Below are 20,742 nucleotides of genomic sequence, written 5' to 3'. Positions count from 1 at the left end.
AAACTGCACTAACTCAGTTTTGCACCAAAAAGTTTAGCAGCGGCTTGCACCATTTCTGTGCACCAGCTGGGCACCATATTTATGGAACAGGCTGTCAATTTGCAGATGGACAAATGAGTACAATTCATATCATAAAATGAATATGTGTCACATGATAACTTACAACTTATCATGACCAGTAGAAATGTCCTCCATTGTGAAACATGTTTTACACAGATATGGGTATACAGCTTAGGAACAATGGCCGTCATATAAGATTACTGGAACAGAGATTTTGTATGTGTCCAATCCATAACCACACCACTGTATCATGCAGCAATTTTCACACAAAATGCATGTCACATTTCTATCTACAATGACTCGTCAGCACACCATCTCTAAATTTTGCATGCATGGGGAACCACATTTTATCTGTGTTTCCCTACATCATTTTCTGCTCCTGACAACACACCAGAGTGTGCACATACATGCAGTCACATTTACATGGCTTACAGGATGTTATACCAGCCTTAGTCAACAGCATCCTTTGCTAAAGATTTGTTAAGGGTATGATATGCCTGAACATGTATTGCACATGACCCTTGCCATCTGATGTTGTGTATAGTAATGTACAGTCAGAATTCTGACATGACAGTGTGATAGACACACAACATGAGTAGCATCCCAAATGTACACATGCATCACACACACACACACATACATACATATGGTAACACGTTCTTACATTACCGGTACACAATTAAATGCACATGCACACACATGTAGTCATACCATACAAGCTACATAGATGCATAGCCCCTGTAACAAGCAATGTGAATGTGGGTGCACAGTCAGCTTTTCCACAATAAATCCATGCATGGCTGTTATGCTTGAAAAATGTTGACGAATATGGTACATCTCCACACAGTGCAAATCACAAACATTATGCCTGGCACCATACGTGTCTGAACTGTCTTGCTGTCTCAGCTTTCCCTCAAAAATCCATGCATGCCCGGTATGCGTCAATGATTTTGACGCATACCATTGTCCTACAAACATTGCAAATTCCATAAATGATGCCTGGCCTCTGCGCGTCAATTGCAAGTCGACAGTGAAATGATTGCTGGGATGGGATGGGAGAAAAATATGTGGTGCATTTAGGGGGGGGGAAGTGTGGGCGCATCTGAAGTTTTGGACTATTGTTGCCCAGGTTTAATGGAAAATAGTGGAGTGCAACGTAGCACCACATTCGGCAGTGCCATAATCTGTTACTTCCAATACAGTTGGATGCACCATTTAAAATGTGTATGGTGCAGCCCTTTGTTGGCCCTTGCATCAGCACAATTTTTGCTTCAGTGCGCCAACGCATACAATCTTGCGCCATGTTGCAAGGATGGCTGTGCTGCAGGGGTGATGGATTTTGGGAAGGAAGGGACACCTTTCTTCTGAAAATACAATGTTTTCTGGCCATTTTCACTTTCAACGTGTGCTGTAGGATGTAGCACACATAAGTAGGGCAATGACACGAGCAGGAAGGAAAGCATTTAGGCCCTCATTAGGACATTGGCAGTAAATTCCGAATGCCGCCACGGTGACTGCCGCCAACACACCGCCTCAGAGGCGAACATCCGTCTTCCAGATTATGACACATACACACAAAATCAACAGAAACCAGCCACAACCACAAATCCGCCAGACCCATTGTACGTCATAAACTGTCGGAACTACCACCCATACTGTTATGCCACCAATACTACGCCCTCCAAACAATGACCCACGAATCACCACAGTGGACATTCAATTGCGGTAAACCATTGGCAGTGAACACCGCCACTGCGGATATAGCCACCCAAATAGAAAACAAGACAACTTTGTCCAGAACAAAAAACCCACACCTGACACAAATACACACACCCTACACACCCCCCAACAGCACTATGAAACACACACCCATATCACCCACAATCCTTTGCTAACATGACAAGATGGCTACACATTGTGATGCTAATCCAAAAGAGAACTGCACACACATATTACAACAACCAATTCATCCGACACGCTCCACACACCACACACCACCACATCGCACATCACCCTCTGCACAACCTACACACACCACACAACACCCTTGTCCCCACAAAGGCACCCCTGTTTCACTGATGAGGAGTTGCAGGTCATGGTTGAGGAAATAGTCAGGGTAGAGAATGGCTGTTTGGAGCACAGGTTTAGCAGATATCCAATGCCAGGAAGATGGAGCTATGGCGGCGGATGGTGGACAGGGTGAACGCCGTGGGAGTACATCCACGCACAAAGGACGACATAAGGAAGTGGTGGAATGACCTATGGGGGAAAGTGCATTCCATTGCAGCAAGGCACCAGCTCACCATCCAGAGGACTGGTGGTAGATCCCCACCTCTTCCCCCACAGCTGACAGCATGGGAGGATCAAGTCTTGGCAATCCTGCATCCTGAGGGACTCACTGGAGTAGCAGGAGGACTGGACACTGGTGAGTCAACATTTACTACCTATCCCCCCCCCATGCCTGCATGCCATCTCGACCCCTCAAACTGCCCCCCTTCACACCACTCCATCCCACACAGTGCACCACCCTAATTAGCAAACCTAAATGCCAGCTCTGCATGCCAGGCCCACTGCATGCACATCCCTTCCAGCCCTGCATTTAAACCCACCACCAATCCATGCACAGCATGGAGAACTAACAATCCCACAATCTATCACCAAACACAAACAAAGGTGGCAGGGCAACAACAATAAATAAGGGGGAAGCTAATGATGCAGAATATGTCACAGACATGTAGCATAGTACACCACTTACATCCCCACAAGTGCCCCAGCCAATCTCAGTGGCGAGGCGGTGCCACGGCTACCCAGTCCCCCACCTGAAGATGCCCCCTGTGATGACAGCAACTCCAGAGTTCTGGATCTGGATGAACTCCCTGGCCCATCAGGGCCCACTGGTCAGTTGTCTACCCCAGCCCTCACCCAGTCCACTAAAGAGTCTCCCCCTGAGAATCCAATACTATAGCAGCCACCCAACGTCCGCAGACCTCTGTCCCCAGGACACGTCAATCAGTAGTTGGCTCACCTGTACAGGGACCACAGGCAAGACAATGAGGGTCGTGGGGTCAGTGGGAGTGGGCACACCGTTCAGGGGACACAGGCACAGGGGACCACAGATGGTCGGAGGACAAGGTGGGTCAGGTGATAAACGTCATGCAGGAGAACCAGCAGCTGCAGGAGGAACACCACAAGGAGATCAAACAAGAATTGCAGGCCCTGAATACCACCATGGTCTCTATTGCAGGGGTGCTGGGCGATATGGCTAACATCATGAGGGACTATACAGCACTCCAGGGGGCCCCTTCCACTAGACAGTTGTTGGACCTGGCCCTTTTACAGGGCCATTCCCAAGACTTTTTGCCTTTTGCCTCCTTATTTTTCTGACGTTTGTTGGCTGTCGTTTTACTCTGAGCACTTTTTCACTGCTAACCAGTGCTAAAGTGCATGTACTCTCCCTTGTAAAATTGGTATGCTTGACTTAAACCTAATTGGCATATTTAATTTACCTATAAGTCCCTTGTAAAGTGGTATTCCTATACCCAGGGCCTGTAAATTAAATGCTACTAGTGGACCTGCAGGGCTGCTTGTGCCATCCATTGAAGTAGCCTTTCAAACCTATCTCAGGCCTGTTAGAGCAGGGCCTATGTGGGCAGTTTTCCGCCACAGGGACCTGGCATCTAAATTTACTTGCCAGGCCCAGAACTCCCCTTTTACTACTTGTACATCACCCCATAGGGTACGCCCTAGCTAGCCTTATGAGCATGGTACCATGTATGTAGAAGGCAGGACATGTGCCAGGTTGTGTGGCCTGTCGTGTAGTGACAAAAAGCCTAACTTGGTGTCTCACTGCTGTGAGTGCTGCCTTATCATAGAATTGTATTAGAAATGCCCTGTGTAAGGGGTATTGTCTGATGTATGAGGGGTAGCATAGGCATGTTTGGTATGATTGTGATAGTGATGAGAAATGCTGCTTACTGGTGTAGGTGTATTTTTTATTACTATTACAGAAATGCCATGACTAGAAAGTGCGCATTTATCTGTGCTTCCGACTCTGGTATTTTTGCAGCTTGCCTCCAATCCACGTCTGGGCAGACTGACAGTTGGGGCTCTGTGCATACTTTTCAGACAGCCTGTACAAAGGGAGGGTGGAGGTGTCACAGAGGTGCATCTACATATTGTATAGTCTTCCTGGGCTGAGAGAAGGGAGAGGTGGGGCACAGCTGCATTTGCAAAGGCTGTGCCCTGGCCTCACACAATAGGGTCATTTACCCCCCACTGATGTCTGGAGCCTGTGCTGGAGAAGAGAAAGGACACTCTCAGAACCAGTTGTAACTGGATGGAACACCCTCTACTCCTTATTTTAAAACACACTATAAACTTAGTATAAGTACAGGGGAATTTTCCCCACAATTTAGACATTCTTGGGACCTGAAACTCTACACAGGACGCTGCTGAATGGACTCACCAGGAAACCATCTTGGACTGCTCCTGCTGTGCTGACCTGTGACCTGCCTTGTCACTAGGATGAACTGCCACCATCTGCATCCCTTGTGCTGGCCTGTGCTGGGGGCCTGGTAGCCCTGTGCTACCCTCCCCTCTGTCTCACGGAGCAGGGTGCTGTGGCCCCTGACCCCGTAATTATCCAGAGCACGAGGAGTGCTCCAGCTTCGTTGGTTGCTGAGGGCAGCACTTTGGAAAATGCTTTCCGTTATATATATTTTTTTCCCTTGCGCTGGAAAGAGCTTCTTGTCATCGCTGGAATCACCACCGCGGCCGGGACCAAAGCCCCCGGGGCACAAGAAGAAGGTATCCAGAGCAAGCCTGCTCCTATCGCTACCACCAGAGCATGGCTTACTACTTAGAGTGCCCCCAGGGCACCAGCTGCCCTCTATTTCTGACTGAATCACCGCTCTGGCCCGGGAACCTATGAAAACACTTGCGCACCACATCGTGTGCGGGCGAGGGTGCATCTGCGGCCCTGGAGGGAGAGAGACCTCATTGGAGGTCTCCTCCAGATCCCAGGGCCGCCCCTGAGGAGCAGGACTCGGGGGAGGTGAGGGGAACGTCCCCTCTAGCCCCAGTCACTGCTACAGGACTCCTATTTTGTGACCAGGCATTATTTTTGTAGAACGGGGAAGGGGGGTCTCGACAGAGGCCCCTTCCTCTCGCCTCCATTGCTTTTGTTGGGCTGCCAGCCCTCCCCTCTGGTGAAGGGCCCATGAAGGCCCATGAAGGAGGGGCCTGTTTTTCACAACCGAGAGGGTGCAGACCGCCCCTCTCCCCCAGGAGCACCACGTGGCCCCCGTTTTGCACATAGGAGCACCGGGGGCCCCTCGTTCCTCTCCTTGACAGGAAACAGGTACTTTTGCGTGGATATATCTGAATGTCCCTTTTATGGGCATTCTAGGCCCCTATGTGCCAGTAACGTACTGTATAATTTGATAATGTTCCTAACATGGTCATTTATGCTATTTTCATGACAAGTGCATTCCTTTATTTACTGTGGTTCCTGACTACTGCTTATGTTGCAGAATCCTGAGTACTTACGTATTCTAATGTGACAACTGCTAAAGTATTAGTAACTGATGTAACATTCTGACAACTGCTAAAGTAGCAGGGTATTACTGACGTGTAATGGTCTAATTATGTTTTGTGCAATACATTTTATTTTTACATAGCTCAGTGTTGTGTTTACTTTTGTGGTGTACATTTTGCGTCACTTGTGTTATGTGTGTTGTGCAAACGCTTTCCACACTGCCTCCGGGTTAGGCCTGACTGCTCGTGCCAAGCTACCAAAGGGGTGAGCAGGGGTTATCTTTGACGTGTAACTCCCTTGCTCTGACTAGAGTGGGTGGGTTCTGCCTGGCTTAGGTGCATACCATAGCCAACCAGAAACCCCATTTGTAATACCACTGTATTGGCAAGTCCTCCACATCTGCTGCAGCTAGTGGACAGGAGGCCCTGCCACAGGATCCACGGGCCCCCATTACCCCTCCCCCTGCAGAAGGTGAACTACCCAGCAATTGGTCCCTGTGACCCAGACAGACACCAGAGACAGTTGCCAAGACCAAGACCAAGACAACCACCAGGAAATGAGCCCCTCTTGGATGTCTCCCTTGCGTTCTACTGTGTCATCTTGTCCACTTTGAACTGCTATGGCCCCTTGGACACTGGACCTGTGCTACAAACAGACTGGCCCACTACACTGGACTATTGTCAACCATCAACCCACTCTATTGCACTTTGCATTGTATACGCATTTTTAATAAACACACTTAACCCCCTTCGACACAACTTGAGTAATAGTGCTTTATCAAAAGGTAATGTACAATGTTTTGAACTGTAATGAACTGCATGATCCTGTGTAAATGGCCAGTAATATGTTGATCCATTCTACAAATGTGTCTCAGCAGTCTGTACACATCACAGCATTAAACTGTTGTAACCACACCAACATCTGCAATAAGGGAAGATATAGGTGACAGGCGGGACGCAAAGGTAATGACTGGCATTGCACAACAGCCACACAGCACAACCCTGAAATGGAGAAATGTTCAGTTCAACAGTCTTACCTGAGTGTCATTGAAAGTAATTTGGTACACATTCTCCTTCTCTTCCTCCTCCTCACTGTCCTCAGTGTTCACTGCTGCCACAGCTGCATTGATAACCCCCTCCTCCGGCAGAAAGGGCACATGCCATCTGAGAGCCAAACTGTGCAACATACAGCACACAACAACAATCCTGCAGACCTTCTCAGGGGAGTAGCATAGGGATCCACCTGTCAGATGAAGGCACCTAAACCTGGCCTTGAGGAGCCCGAAGGTCCTTTCAATAATCCTCCTGGTACACCCACGAGCATCATTGTACCTATTCTCAGCCCCTGTTCTCGAATTCCTAACAGCAGTCAGGAGCCGGGACAGGTTTGAGTAGCCAGAATCAGCTACAAGAAATGAGGGACACACCTTAGCTCTGCACAGTGGCATGGGGTGTGACTCCTGAAGGATACATTGGTTGGGGATTCAGGTTCACCTATAAGCAACACTCTGTGCCACTGAAGCTGTGCTATCAACTGTGGGACGCTGCCATTCCTCAGGACAAAGGCATCATGCATCGAACCAGGATACTTGGCAGTGAGGTGGGAGATGTACTGGTCAGCACGGCACACCATCTGGACATTGAGTGAGTGGAAACTCTTCCTATTCCTATACACTTGTTCATTGGCCCTGGGGGGGGACTAAGGCAATATGGGTCCCGTCAATGGCCCCAATAACATGTGGTATAGAATGCGATGTAGCTGCAAATGTGTTTGAGCAAGGCTGCCAAAACTCTTGCAAGCACATGAGAGGACATTGGCTGTGACATTCCTGCAGTCAAGCCCACTGTCTCCTGGAAAGAGCCAGTTGCCAGGACATGGAGCAGTGAGAGTACCTGTCCAAAAGAGGGTATTACTGTTGTGCAACGGATAGCAGGTAGCAGATCAGGCTCCAGTTGTGCACACAGCTCTGTGAGTGTGGCCCTGTCCAGACAATGGGTGAGTATGATGTGCCTGTCCTCCAGTGTAGCCAAGTCCACAAGGGGTCTGTACATGGGTGCTTGCCTCCTCCTCCTATTCCTCTGTAGTGGCTGTTACCTAGGGGACCCACAAGTAAGAAGGGAGTGACAACAGGAACCAAGAACTCACTACAGCAGTGAACACAGAGCACACTTGTATGTTGGACACTGGGATTGTTTGGTTTGGGTATGTATATTGGACTACAATGACGCACTTTTAAATCTGTACATGTGTACTAGCATTAGAAAATGGCACCACCTGTCCTGTATGCAGGGTCAGACGGAAGTGACCTCACTCCGCCGGCGTTCACATCATGGCGGGAGGCGTTCGGCACCGCCTTGCAATTCCTCATTGGCTAACATGGCCCTCTATGGAGTATGGGAACCAATGATGTTCAACACCGGCGGTGACGGTGTTCACTGCTGCATACGTGACCGTCATTTTATTTCTACCACTTCACTTAATTTCTGACTTTCCAAAAGGCAACATCTCCTCTGCGTGTGCTGCTGTGATCTGTGTCTGGAACCTGCTATGGCATGTGCAACAGGGAAAGAGCCCCAGTCTTCACATCAGAGGAGTTGGAGAGGCTTGTGGATAGGGTCCTACTGCTGTATTGGCAGTTGTATGGGCCTCCAGACCAACAGGTGAGTACACCATGTCTACGTTGCATGCAACATGGCTGCATGGAGATTTGTGTGTGTGTGTTGGCAGTGTCATTTGAGGGGTATGGCTAGTGGCAGTGTTAATGCAGAGTTACAAGTCATGTGTGTGCCTGATGAGGGCCAAATACAATTTGTAGGTCATATGTGTGACAAGCTGGATTGTCTGGCTCAGGGTGTCCCACTGTTTGTGTTTCCTCTGCAGGTCAGCACCCATCAGAAGAAAAGGTTGTGGCGTGCCATCACCAAGGAAATGCGGACCCTAGGGGTTCATAGCAGGCGGAGCACCCACGCCATGAAATGTTGGGAGGACCTGAGATGCTAGGCCTGGAAGACCACGGAGGCCCTCCTGGGGTCGGCCTCCCAACGAGGGACCTGACCCCATGCTGGGCTGCATACTGGCAGTGTCCTACCCAGAGCTGGATGGGCTCTTGAGGGCATCACAGCAGCCGCAAGGTGGTGATTACAGTGTATTTGACAACCATCTCTGTAGCCTGGCATGGGATTTGGGTGGAGGGTACTAGTCAGTGGATGCCCCAATATGAAAGTTTAGACATTGCTGAGTGGTCCAGCTTAGGTTAATTGGGTGAAATGCATGCTTTTTATAGCTAGGTAGCTGGCTTTCCATGGCAGACAGGGCTGAGTTGGTCCCAGTTGCTGTGCAGATGGCAGAGTTTGGCTCATACCTGCTGTGGTACTTAGTCAATGGTATGCCAGTGTGGTCCCTGCTTCACATTCTCAGTCTCAGTGTGTGATAGTGATGTGTATGCCATCTGTGCTGTTGGTGCTGTGATTGACCCTGTGCTCCCTTTCTTTCTCCCCTCTCTCTCTCTCCTTTTGTCATCCTGTCCATGTGTGCATTAGCATCATCTGGCAAAGGAGCAGGTGCACCGGTGAGTGAGGGAACTGAGGCCCACAGGACCCAGGAGGCAGAGTCCACCGACGCCGGAGGGACAAGTGGGATGGAGGGCGAGGGGAGCACCAAGGGCGGGAAAAGGAGCTGATACCACTGACTCTGATTCCTCATCCGATGGTACCTACCTGGTGGAGGCGGATCCCTCAGGGACCACCCCAGCTACAGGTCCACCACCCCTGTACCAGCACCGCCGTCCCAGTAGTCCCCCACAGAGTTGCCTGTGCCCGCTCACCCAGGAGGGAGGGCATCTCCTTCGTCCCAGGCACTTCAGGCCCTACCCCAGTTAGCCCTTCTACAATCAGGGAGGAGGCTATTGACCTCCTGAGATCCAGCTCTGTAGGGCAGTCAACCATTGTGAATGCCATCCAGGTGCTGGCATCCCAGATGCAGCAATGCAATGCCTTCCTGGAGGGCATTCATGGTGGCTTGGCAGTCCTACAGTGATCGTTTGAGGCTCTGGCCTCTTCACTGATGCAAGCCAGTGTCCCTGTTTCTTCTGTCCCCCCTCCAACTACCACTTCCCAATCCAAGTCTCCTCATCCCCAACCCATCCCACGCACACATTCAGAAAATCATGCACACAAAACATCACACAAGACTCACATAGACAAACACAGATAGCACACTTCAGTTCACAAGCGCACACACACAGCCAACACACAGATGCACACACATCATCCACTGCCTCCACTGTCTCCCCCCTCCTCCTCCCTCACAGTTACATCCACACTCACACCTTCATGCACTGTGTCAACAGTCCCTGAACCTGCCACCTGCACAGCCTTGCACACAGTCACCACAACAGCAGACCCGTAGACATATACCCCTGACACAATATGTGCAGTCACCACCACCACTATCACCACCTCATGCAGCATATCCACCTCACTTGCAGACACCACCACAACATCCATCCACATGTCCTGTTTGAGCTCCCCCACCCTGTCTGCCCTTTCCAAAGACACACCAAAGCTCACACTCAGACCCCCAACAGTCATCCAACTCACACATGCACACTGTCCATGCACCTGCACCAAAGTCCAGCACACCTCCTCCGCCTACAACCACTCCCTCTACCTCCACTCCCATCCCTCCTCCTCCCACATTCTGCCCCATTAGCCGTAAGAAGCTTTTTCTTTCCCACCTTGAACTCTTCCCTACCCATCCACCCCTCCTGCCCACAAGAGGAAGGTCCCACCACCAAGCCCAGTACCTCAAGCACCCAGTCTGATACTGTTCCACCCCCAAAGTCTCCAGCTACCACTAAGGGGCACATGGGTGTGATGCTGCCCCCCCCACCCCAAGGACACTCCTCCTCCCCCAAAACAGAGGGCTAAAGTGCTGTCCCCTCCCAAACAGACATCCAAGACCATGGAGTCACCTCCAAAACCTAGGGCCAAGGAGACCCCTCCCAAAACAAAGGCCAAGGGGACCCCTCCAAAAATAAAGGCCAATGAGACCTCACCCAAGACAAAGGCCAAGAAGACCCCCTCCCAAAATTAAGGCCAAGGAGATCCCTCCCAAAAATAAGGCCAAGGAGCTGCGCTCCGAACCAGAGGCCAAGGAGCACCCTCCACAATCAGAGGCCAAGGAGCACCCTCCAGAACCAGAGGGCAAGGAGCCCCCTCCAGAACCAGTCGGAAAAGAGCCCCCGCCATCACCAGAGGGCAAGGTGCCCCCTCAATAACCAGTGGGCAAGGAGTCCCCTCCAGAACCAGTGAGCGAGTAGCCCCCTCGATATCCAGTGGGCAAGGACCCGCCTCCAGAACCAGTGGGCAAGGAGCCCCCTCCCAATTAGAAGCCCCCCCCACCCGTCAGAGGGCTGCCCATTTCTAACATGATATCCCTGAACAGTGTAGTCCCGATGTTGTCAGGAGTCAAGCTGCAGTTTTGTATGTTTTTGGATTTGGGATTTTCACCCAACATGATACAGCATGGGGAGGACTTGGAGTTCAGGTTCCATGGCAGCTGTGAACTCTGTGTCCCTGGAGGAGAGTGTCTTCTTTTATATAATTTGTTTCAGCCAGGCTATTGGTGTCGTTGCTAACGTCCTGAAATCCTGGTGTTGTGCTATGTCATAATATGGTGGGCGGATCTTTGTCTTCCTCCTGCCTGTAGGTGGCTACCGCCGTGTTCAGTGGTCATACCGCGCTGGTGGTTGGTGTGGTACATTGGCTGTATATGAGAGGGATCACTGCTGCCATCGCCAGCGTGGTTGTCACCTGACCGCCAAGGTCATAATGACCACCTTAGTCTTGTTGCACCATCCTAGGACCACCCCTGGGGTGGTGTTGGATTTAGTCACAACCTCAGGTTCACATGTAGTCTTTAATCTGGAGCAACAACAATATGCAATGGGTGTTGTTGTGGAATGGCCACAGCTGCACTGATAGCACGTACCTTCCAGGCAAAGTGCTGCATCCATAGGGGCCATATTTAAAAGGTAGTTTTACGCCACAGTAAGTGGCTTAACACCACGTTGTGTATATGGCAGAGTGCATAGCACCATCAGAGCGTCACTAAAAGTGAGGCTCCGGTGGTGATGTGGCCTTTTGATTCTGGCCCTATGTGTCCTGATGCAACCCTTTTGCATGCATTCAATGTGTCCTATGTGCCTCCCCCTTCTGCCATTTGTAAAATTCCAGATAGTTCACCCCTTCAACTTAGACTTGGTAGTCTACACTAACCTGCGATTCCAGTGACCAGCACTTCTGGGATGACTGCTGCCACTATCTCCTCCAGCTCATTCAGATCCTGCTGAGGTGCGGGACTTCCACCTCCAGTCTGCATTGCTGCCATGCGGACTGCCAGAGCTACTGCTTCCCCTTTAAGGTTACTTAATATTATTGAGGATACTGTGGCACAGTTGCCCATTAACAGCATCCCCAAGTCTAGGGCCAGGGCAGCTCCGTATTCATCTTGAATTTGTTTCAACGCTACCGGAAGATTCTCAAGTGTTGGTGTACTGTGGGTGACTCCTCTGGCCTTGTGGTCAGTGTCTGTTGCCCTCCTCAGTGTAGCTCCTCCTGCTGCTTTGGACGAACTGAGAGCCTGCCTGACTCTCAGTTCAAGGCCTACCACCCGCAGGCTTCTGTCTATGCCTTATCACTGGTGGCCTATTGGCTATCTACAAGTAAATATCTTCTGTTTCTCTTTACTTCTGCATTTTGCTTCTGCCTTTACTTCTGTTTTTTACTTCTGTTCCATTGTCTGTCTCTTTTTCCATTTTTCTCCCTCTTGTCTCTTTCACTCTCCCGTGTTCTTCCCCGTGCCTCTGCTGCCCCTGTGGGCCCGCCCCTCTTATCCCTCCCCGTGAAGCACTTTTACTGTCCTCCCCCCTCCAAGCTCACCGGACCGCCTCCCTCCCTTTCTTAATAGCAGCCACAGCACTGTGAGAGGGCAACTCCTCTGACAACCTGGTCAGTGTCTGTTGCCCTCCCCAGTGCAGCTCCTCCTGCTGCCTCTGCTTTGGATGAACTGAGAGCCCGTCTGACTCTCAGTTCAAGGCCCACCTCCACCCACAGGCTCCTGCCTACGCATCATCCCTGGTGCCTTAGTGGCCATCAGCAAGTAAGTATCTTCTGTCTCTCTTTATTCCTGCCTTTTACTTCTGTTCCTTTTTCTGTCTCTTTTTCAACTTTTCTCCCTCTTTTCTCTTTCTCTCTCATGTTTTTCATTGTGCCGCTGCTGCCCCTGTGGCACCGCCCCCTCACCCTAAAGGACTTTTCCCACCCTCCTGCCTCCCAGCTGACGGAACCCCTCCCCTTCTTAATGGCGGCCGCAGCGATGTGAGAAGGTGACTCCTGTGACCTCCTGGTCAGCATCTGTTGCCCTCCCCAGTGCAGCTCCTCCTATTGCTTCCTCAGAGCCTGTCTGACTCTCAGTTTGAGGACAACCTCCACCCGCAGGCTCCTGCCTGCACTTCATCTCTGGTGGCCTAGTGGCCATCTGCAAGTAAGCATCTTCTGTCTCTCTTTACTCCTGCCTTTTAATTCTGCCTTTAATTCTGTTTTTTACTTCTGTTGTCTCTTTCTCTCTCCTGCATTTTCCTCGCATTGCTGCGTCCCTGCAGCCCTGCCCCCCTCCCTGCCGCAAACCGCTTTGCCCACCCTTCTGCCTCCTGGCTGACCAGACCTCCCCTTCTTAATGGCAGCAGCAGTGCGGCTGTGCCGCTGGCACACCAAAGGTGTGCCAAAGGCAAGCCCATCTGTACCCGCCTACACCTGGACCGTGCCATGGCCACAGACCCTGGTTCTCGCCCCATCTGCCGGTTTGATGCCAGCACTCTACGCCCCTTCAACCGAGCAAGATCATCAATCTGCCACCTCGCCGACCCCAGGAACACCCATGGGCCTTTTTTTTGCTGGGCCTACTCCTGAACCCTCCAAGAACCACCCCATGATCCCAAACCAAGCACGGACTGCCAGCTCAAGTGCATTTTCCTCAACACATTCTCCCTCGACAAGCATGCAGTAGAAGCCGGGACCTCCTTGACTCAAAAGCCCCAGACGTCACCTTCTTCATGGAGACTTGGATCACTGCCTCAAACATAGCCAGGGTCAACCCGGGCAACTATGAAATCATACACAAGGAAAGAGCTAACCGGCCTAGAGGAGGCATTGACATAATCTACAAGAACAATCTCCACCTGACTTCCACCATTGAGTCACAGTCTCAGTCAACTCACGAGCACCTACATTTCCAGATCCAGACCAACCCAAACAACTCTGTTTGTGGCAGCCTCATCTACAGGCCACGCAGACCCCGACCCCAGTTCTGCGAAGACATCACCCACCTCGTCACCCCTCAAGCTCTCACCTCCTCTGACTACATTCTATTCAGTGACCTCAACTTCCAACTTGATACCCATGATGACCCCACACCTCAAACCTCCTGGACAACCTCCCAACCCTCAGCGTTAAACAACTCCTCAACGTCCCCACCCACAGAGCCGGGCACATTCTCAAACCTGTTTTCTCAGCAGGAAACTACAGCACCATCTCCCAAACCTCTGAACACCATTGGACAGATCACAAGTGCATCCACTTTACCTACACGAAGAACACCACACGCCACTACACCTTCCACCCCCGGCAGGCGCTGGGGCAAAGTCATGGAAGCACAACTCACCAATGCTCTCAACCACTCCATCCCACCTGATGCAGCAGATGCAAATGAAGTCGCAAACAACCTACTCTGCTGAATATCAAACTGCGCCAACAACATAGCCCCTGAGGAAAACAGCAGGTAATCGACAGAGCAAAACACCCAAATGATTTACGACAGGAAACCAAACGCTCCTGCAGATGACTGGAACATAATTGGTGGATAAGCAAATCAACTGAAGACTGCACAGCCTATGAAAATGCTATCACCACTGACCACCTGATCAACAGAGCCGCCAAAAAAGGCACCTTTCAAGCACGCTTCAACACCAGCATTCACAACAGCAAAGAGCTCTTCACCATTGTCAAAGAGTTCAGAAACCCAGGGACAGACACCTCCTCGATACCTCCTTCCCAAGACCTTTGCATCTACCTCGCCACCTTCTTTCACCGTAAGATCCAGGACATCTACAAAGGCTTCAGGAATCAACTCCCACCAGCACAACTCACCACCACGGATCTAGCACCTCACCAGATACTGAACTCCTGGACCCCCATTACCACAGATGACACCCAAAGACTGATGAACTCCATCCACTCAGGAGCACACTCTGATCCATGTCCTCTTCACATTCACAACCTGGTCAGCCGCACCATAGCACTGGACCTCTGCCGAACCATCAACCAATCCTTCAAGACCACCACATTCCCCTCAGGCTGGAAGCATACCGAAATCAGCCTGCTACTCACCGCCGACCCTAGGGAGCTGAAGAACTATGGACCTATCTCTCTTCTCTCTTTCCCTGCCAAGGTAATGGAGAAAGCCGTCAACTCACCAAATTCCTCAAGATACATTGTATCCTAGACCCATCCCAGTCCGGATTTAGAAGCAACCACAGCACTGAAACCACACTCTTAGCAGCCACCGACAACATACGCATCATACTGAACTACAGAGGCAAGGACTCACTCATCCTCCTCGACCTATTTGCCGCATTTGACACCGTCTGCCACTCCACCCTCTGTGACAGACTGCACAACGCCGGCATCTGAATCATGTCCCTCCACACCAGAAGAACACAGAGGTTCAGACTACCGTCGCTCACGACAGCACCTAAAAACACTTGCTGCAGAGTCTTCTTCACTCAGCCTGATGCTTTTCAACATCCACATGGCCCTGCTTGCCAAGTTCACCAAACAACCTGAGCTAAACATTGGCCCTCATTCCGACCTCGGTGGTCTTTTAAAAAAACTTCTGAGGTCCCGCCGGACCGAAGACCGCCAGTGTTGGTGGTCTTCTGCCAACCATATTATGACTGGTGGTGAACCTCCGCCATTGTTTGGTCGGAGAGCCACCATCAGCCATACCAGCGGTTGGTGGTGAAGTGGAGGTTGCTCCTCCGACACCGCCACATCATCAGAACACCGCACACCGAATTACATTTCTGCATTCAGCGTGGTGGAGTTCTGGTGATGGGGTGCTGGCGGCGGAGCAGCCCCCATGGATCCCGCTCCCTCCCAATCGACCACCGAGGCAGGTAAGGTGATCATCCGACAGGGGAGGGGGGTGGGGCAGTGTTGTGAGGTGTGTGCGTGAATGGGGGTGTGAGTGTTTAGAGGAGACGTGTGGGTGCGTGTATGTTTGTGGGTGGTGTGATGTGTGTGGTGGGGATGTAACTGATAGTGCCTACCGCCATGGTTTTTGTGGCGGTTCAGAAAACCACAAAATGTATGGCAGTATGCGGGGTCATGATCCCACAGGCGGACTAGTAACGGCTGACCGGGCTGAAGACCGTTGTCTCCAGCTGGCGTTCGTTACCACAGTGGCAGACAGTGTGGTACATTGGCGGTTTGGCATGTGCCAAACCGCAAATGTCATAATGTGGCATGAATTACCACCAGCCTGTTTGCGGTCCTACCGCCAACATTACACCGCCCACCAGGGTTGTAATGAGGGCCATAGTCTCCTACATCGACAGCACCCAACTGATCCTCTCCCTGTCTGAGGACTCGGCTCATGCCAAGAAGAATTTCCACAATGGGATAAGAGCAGTCGCCACCTGGATGGAGGCCAGCTACCTCAAGCTGAACTTGGACAAGACAGGGATCCTCATGATTGGCCCCACCCCATCTGCCTGGAATTACTCCTGGTGGCCCACCACTCTGGTTAATGCCCCAACTCCCACTGACCATTCAGGCAACCTAGACATCTTCCTGGACTTCTCTCTATAGATGACCCGCCAAGTCAACGTCATCTCTTCATCATGCTGCCACACCCTCCTGCTCCTGCGTAAGATTTATAAATTGATTCCCCCCAACACAAAAAAGACAGCCACCCATGCACTCATCAGTAGCAAACTGGACTATGGCAATGCACTCAATGCTGGCATCACCAAGAAACTTCAATCAAGACTACAAAAAGTCCAGAAGGCAGCTGCCAGACTCATCCTGGCCATCCCCTACACAACTCCATCTCCTCCCACCTCAGAGACCTACACTGGCTCCCAGTCAACAAACGCATCACATAAAAACTCCTGATCCACACCTACAAGGTGCTGCACAACATAGGACCAGCATGCCTCAACCACCTCCTCACCTTCTACATACCCAACAGACATCTCAGTTCTTCCCAGCTCACCCTTGCAGCTGTCCACAATATCCAGAAAAGTACAGCAGGAGAAAGATCCTTCTCCTACCGAGCAGCCCAGACATGTAACACACTGCCTCTCAAGCTCAGGCAGATGACATCAATGAAGTAGTTCAGGAAGGACCTCAAGACCTGGCTCTTTGACTGAGCAGCACGCCAACATATAGCACCTTGAGAGCCTATGGGTGATTAGCCGCACTCTACAAATCCTTGATTGATGGATTGTTTAGTGTAGAGTGCAGCAACTACTGCACCCTACGTGGTGCAGTTGCCCACTGATGGAACCATCCTGAATGGCAAACACATTATGAGAATTCTATGTTTACCTTTGGGTCCCATATAGGGAAACACTGCTTCCAAAGTGCATATTTTTTGTGCTAACCAACACAGAATTTCTTCCTGTTTGGTGGGTACCTTACCCATGATCTAATACACTGTTGCAGGATTACAGCCTGCTGTGACCATATGTGGTTGCTCTGGAGCAGCCCTTGTTGGGGCAGTATTTAATGTTTGCATAAAAAATAGTATTGAGAGTCTATGGCCCTCATTACGACCCTGGCGGTCAGTGATAAACTGGCGGTAATACCGCCAGCAGGCCAGCGGTAATAAATATGAAATAATGACCACGGCAGAAACCACTCAGACAGACAGCCATATGAACACGCAAACCACCAGACAGAAACCAACAGGCACCACGGCGGTAACCACCTACAGCCAGGTGGAAGACAATGTTCTGCCCATTGTATTAAGAGACACCAATCCGCCACCTTTTCTGGGACGGTACCAACGACATCAAAAGCCTGGCAGAAACAGAACACAGAAGGAAAAAGACTCACCTGTGGAGACTCAGGGAAGAACCACGCCACCATGGAGCCCGAGTTGCATCTGTTACCCATACTCTTTGACCTTCTGCTCCATTACGAATACCAAAGCCAGAGAAGACGACCACGGTGAGTACTGCTGCCTAGCACATGGGGGGGAGGAAAAAGAGAGAGACACATGCATGCAGCACACACACCCCCAAGACCATACACACAAACAGATGCAGTAACATTACATATTTACCCTGTGCCCTTCAGGAATAATGCAAGAACTAAAGGAATTGATTAAAGTGAGGGTGATAAGATAAAATAGTATAAATATGTGCATCCAAATCAAAAAGTATTTAAATATTTACAAATGTAGAGACACTGTCCATTCCTCAATGTCCGTGGACCACAGGGCCACATCACATAGTCCAAGGCCCCACCTTACTCCTGCAACACCACTGCTCCTAGAGGGGACAACATGCCTTGTGCTTTATCCTGGAGAGTGCAAGGCCACTGTCTCTCAAGTGGGTGACTTGCCAACTGACTTGTCCTGGGGAGTGCAAGGCCACAGTCTCTCAAGTTGATGGCTTCCTCACTGGTTTTGGAGGGGGCATTGTGCCCAGTGAGTTTCATCCTGGAAAGGATGGGGTGAGTGGATGGCTTCTCCACTGGTTCTGGAGGGGGCATTGTGCCCAGTGAGCTTCATCCTGTGGAGGATGTGTTGAGTGGATGGCTTCTTTACTGGTTCTGGAGAGGGAATTGTGCGCAATGAGCTTCATCCTGGGGGGGATGGGGTAAGTGGGTGGCTTCTTCACTGGTTCTGGAGGGGGCATCGTGCCCTGTGATGCAGAGCTTGGGGAGTGCAAGGTCATAATCTCTCACCTAGGTGTCAGACCCACAGGATTTGCAGGGGCCAGGCCGCACAGCAGCCCATGGACGCAGGACTACACACTGTCTGATGGCGGTGACGGCTGCTCAGTGGTGCAGTGGTGCTGCTAATGGTGGAGCTGACAGTGGTAGGGGGAAGCTCCAGCCCTTCCCCTGCAGCCTCGGACGGCTGCCCACTGGGGCTGCTGCTACTGGCAGTGGTGCTGGTGGCGGTGCTGGCAGTGGTGGTGGGAGGTTTCAGCCCTTCCCCTGCAGCCTCGGACGGCTGCCCACTGGGTCTGCTGCTGCTGGCGGTGGTGCTGGTGGCGGTGCTGGCAGTGATGGGGGGAGGCTCCTGCCCATCCCCTGCAGCCTCGGACAGCTGAACCACCATGGTTGGTGGTGGGAGATCCGACTGAGTCTTTGCACCAGGCTTCTTGTCCTTTCTGCCTGCTGGTGCAGGCCCCTTGCCCTTCCTGCCAGCAGATGGGATGGCTCTGTGCTCCTTTTGGCAGCAGCGGGTGACTACTTCTTCCCCTTCCTTTCTGCAGCTGGGGATTGTTCTTTGCCATTCCTTTTAAGCAGCTAGGGGTGCCCCTTTGCCCTTCCTTGCAGCACTTGGTGCAGGCACCTTTTCAGTCTGGCTGCCTGGTGCCCAGAATCCTCTCCCACCTGGAATAGCTGTGGACACTACTGTGCCCGTGGACTGGGTGGCTGAGGTGCTTGCCTGGGTTTTGACCAACCTGGCCTGACGTGAGGGATGGAGGAGGGCTAGGGAAGAGGTCAATGTTTGTGAGGAAAAGGGAGTGGGGCGGGAAGAGGGAGATGGGAGATGGTTTGGGAGTGGAGGAAGAGGGAGTGGTTGTAGGAGGTGTCAGTCTGCTGTGTTTGAGTGCAGGTGCATGGCTGGATGCTGTTATGAGATGGATGGCTGTTGGGTGTCTGAGTGCTTGCGTTTGTGTACTTTGGGAGGAGGGGGCACAGACACAGTGGGAGAGGACACAGGGGATGTGTGCATGGAAGTGGGGGTGGTGATTGCCAGTGAGGAGCGTGTGCTGTTAGGTGTGTTGGTGATGGGGGTAGTGGATGAGGATGTAGTGCATGCAGGTGTGAGTGGAGACGAATCTGGGAGGGAGGTGGACGAGGAGGAGGAGGGGGCCACAGTGGAGGCAGTGGATGTTGATATATCTGATTCTGGACGGTGTTTGTGTGAGTGCCTGTGTTTGCCACACTCTTGTGTGTTGACCTGGGTGCATGCTGGTCTGAAAGCTTAAGATAGGTTTGGGTTGAAGGGAATGGGATTGGGTAGAGGAAGTTGGAGGGGGATGCTGGAAACAGGGACAATGGCTGCCATCAGAGAGGAGGCCAGAGCCTGGATTGATCTATGTTGGGCCGCCATGCCAGTGTGAATGCCCTCCAGGAATGCATTTGTCCTTTGCATTTGGGCAGCCAGCCCCAGGATGGCATTCACAATGGTTGGCCCAACAGAGATGGACCGCAGTAGGTCAATAGCTTCTTCACTCAGGGCAGCAGGGCTCACTGGGGCAGGGCCTGAGGTGCCTAGGGCAAAGGAGATGCCCTCCCTCTTGGGTGAGCGGGCACGGGAAACACAGAAGTGTCCGCCGCCACCAGGGAGCTCCCTTCGGAGGAGGTATCCATGTCCGAACTGTCCCCTCCTCTCTCTGCCGTGGTGCTCCCCTGGCCCTCTGCCCCACTGGTGCCCTCACCATCGGTGGATTCAGCCTCCTGGGTCCTGTGGGATGCAGCTCCCTCCATCGCCGGTGCCTCTGCTCCTCCACCAGATGATGCTAATGCACATAAGGACAGGGTGACAAAACAAAAAGGGGGGGAGACACAAAGGATACACTTGGTCAATGGCGCCAACAACACCACTGTTGGTGTACATGACACACTCACAGACAGGGAACAGCCCTACGTACTAGGCAATGCACTACCAGTCACAATGCTAGTCACCAGGCCATGGATAGGGACACCTAACGCCAATTGCAGCATATCTGAGACCTACAGACCCCTGCCCAGTAGTGGATGCCTACTAGCTAGGTAGGAGTACTTTCATATCAGAACCCTGCCCAACATGGGACCAACCCTGCAATACCAGGCCTGGTA

The sequence above is a fragment of the Pleurodeles waltl genome, chromosome 2_1, assembly GCF_031143425.1.
Source record: "Pleurodeles waltl isolate 20211129_DDA chromosome 2_1, aPleWal1.hap1.20221129, whole genome shotgun sequence".
Classification (NCBI taxonomy): domain Eukaryota; kingdom Metazoa; phylum Chordata; class Amphibia; order Caudata; family Salamandridae; genus Pleurodeles; species Pleurodeles waltl.
The sequence above is the reverse complement of the archived record's forward strand: the minus strand, read 5'-3'. Positions refer to the sequence as shown.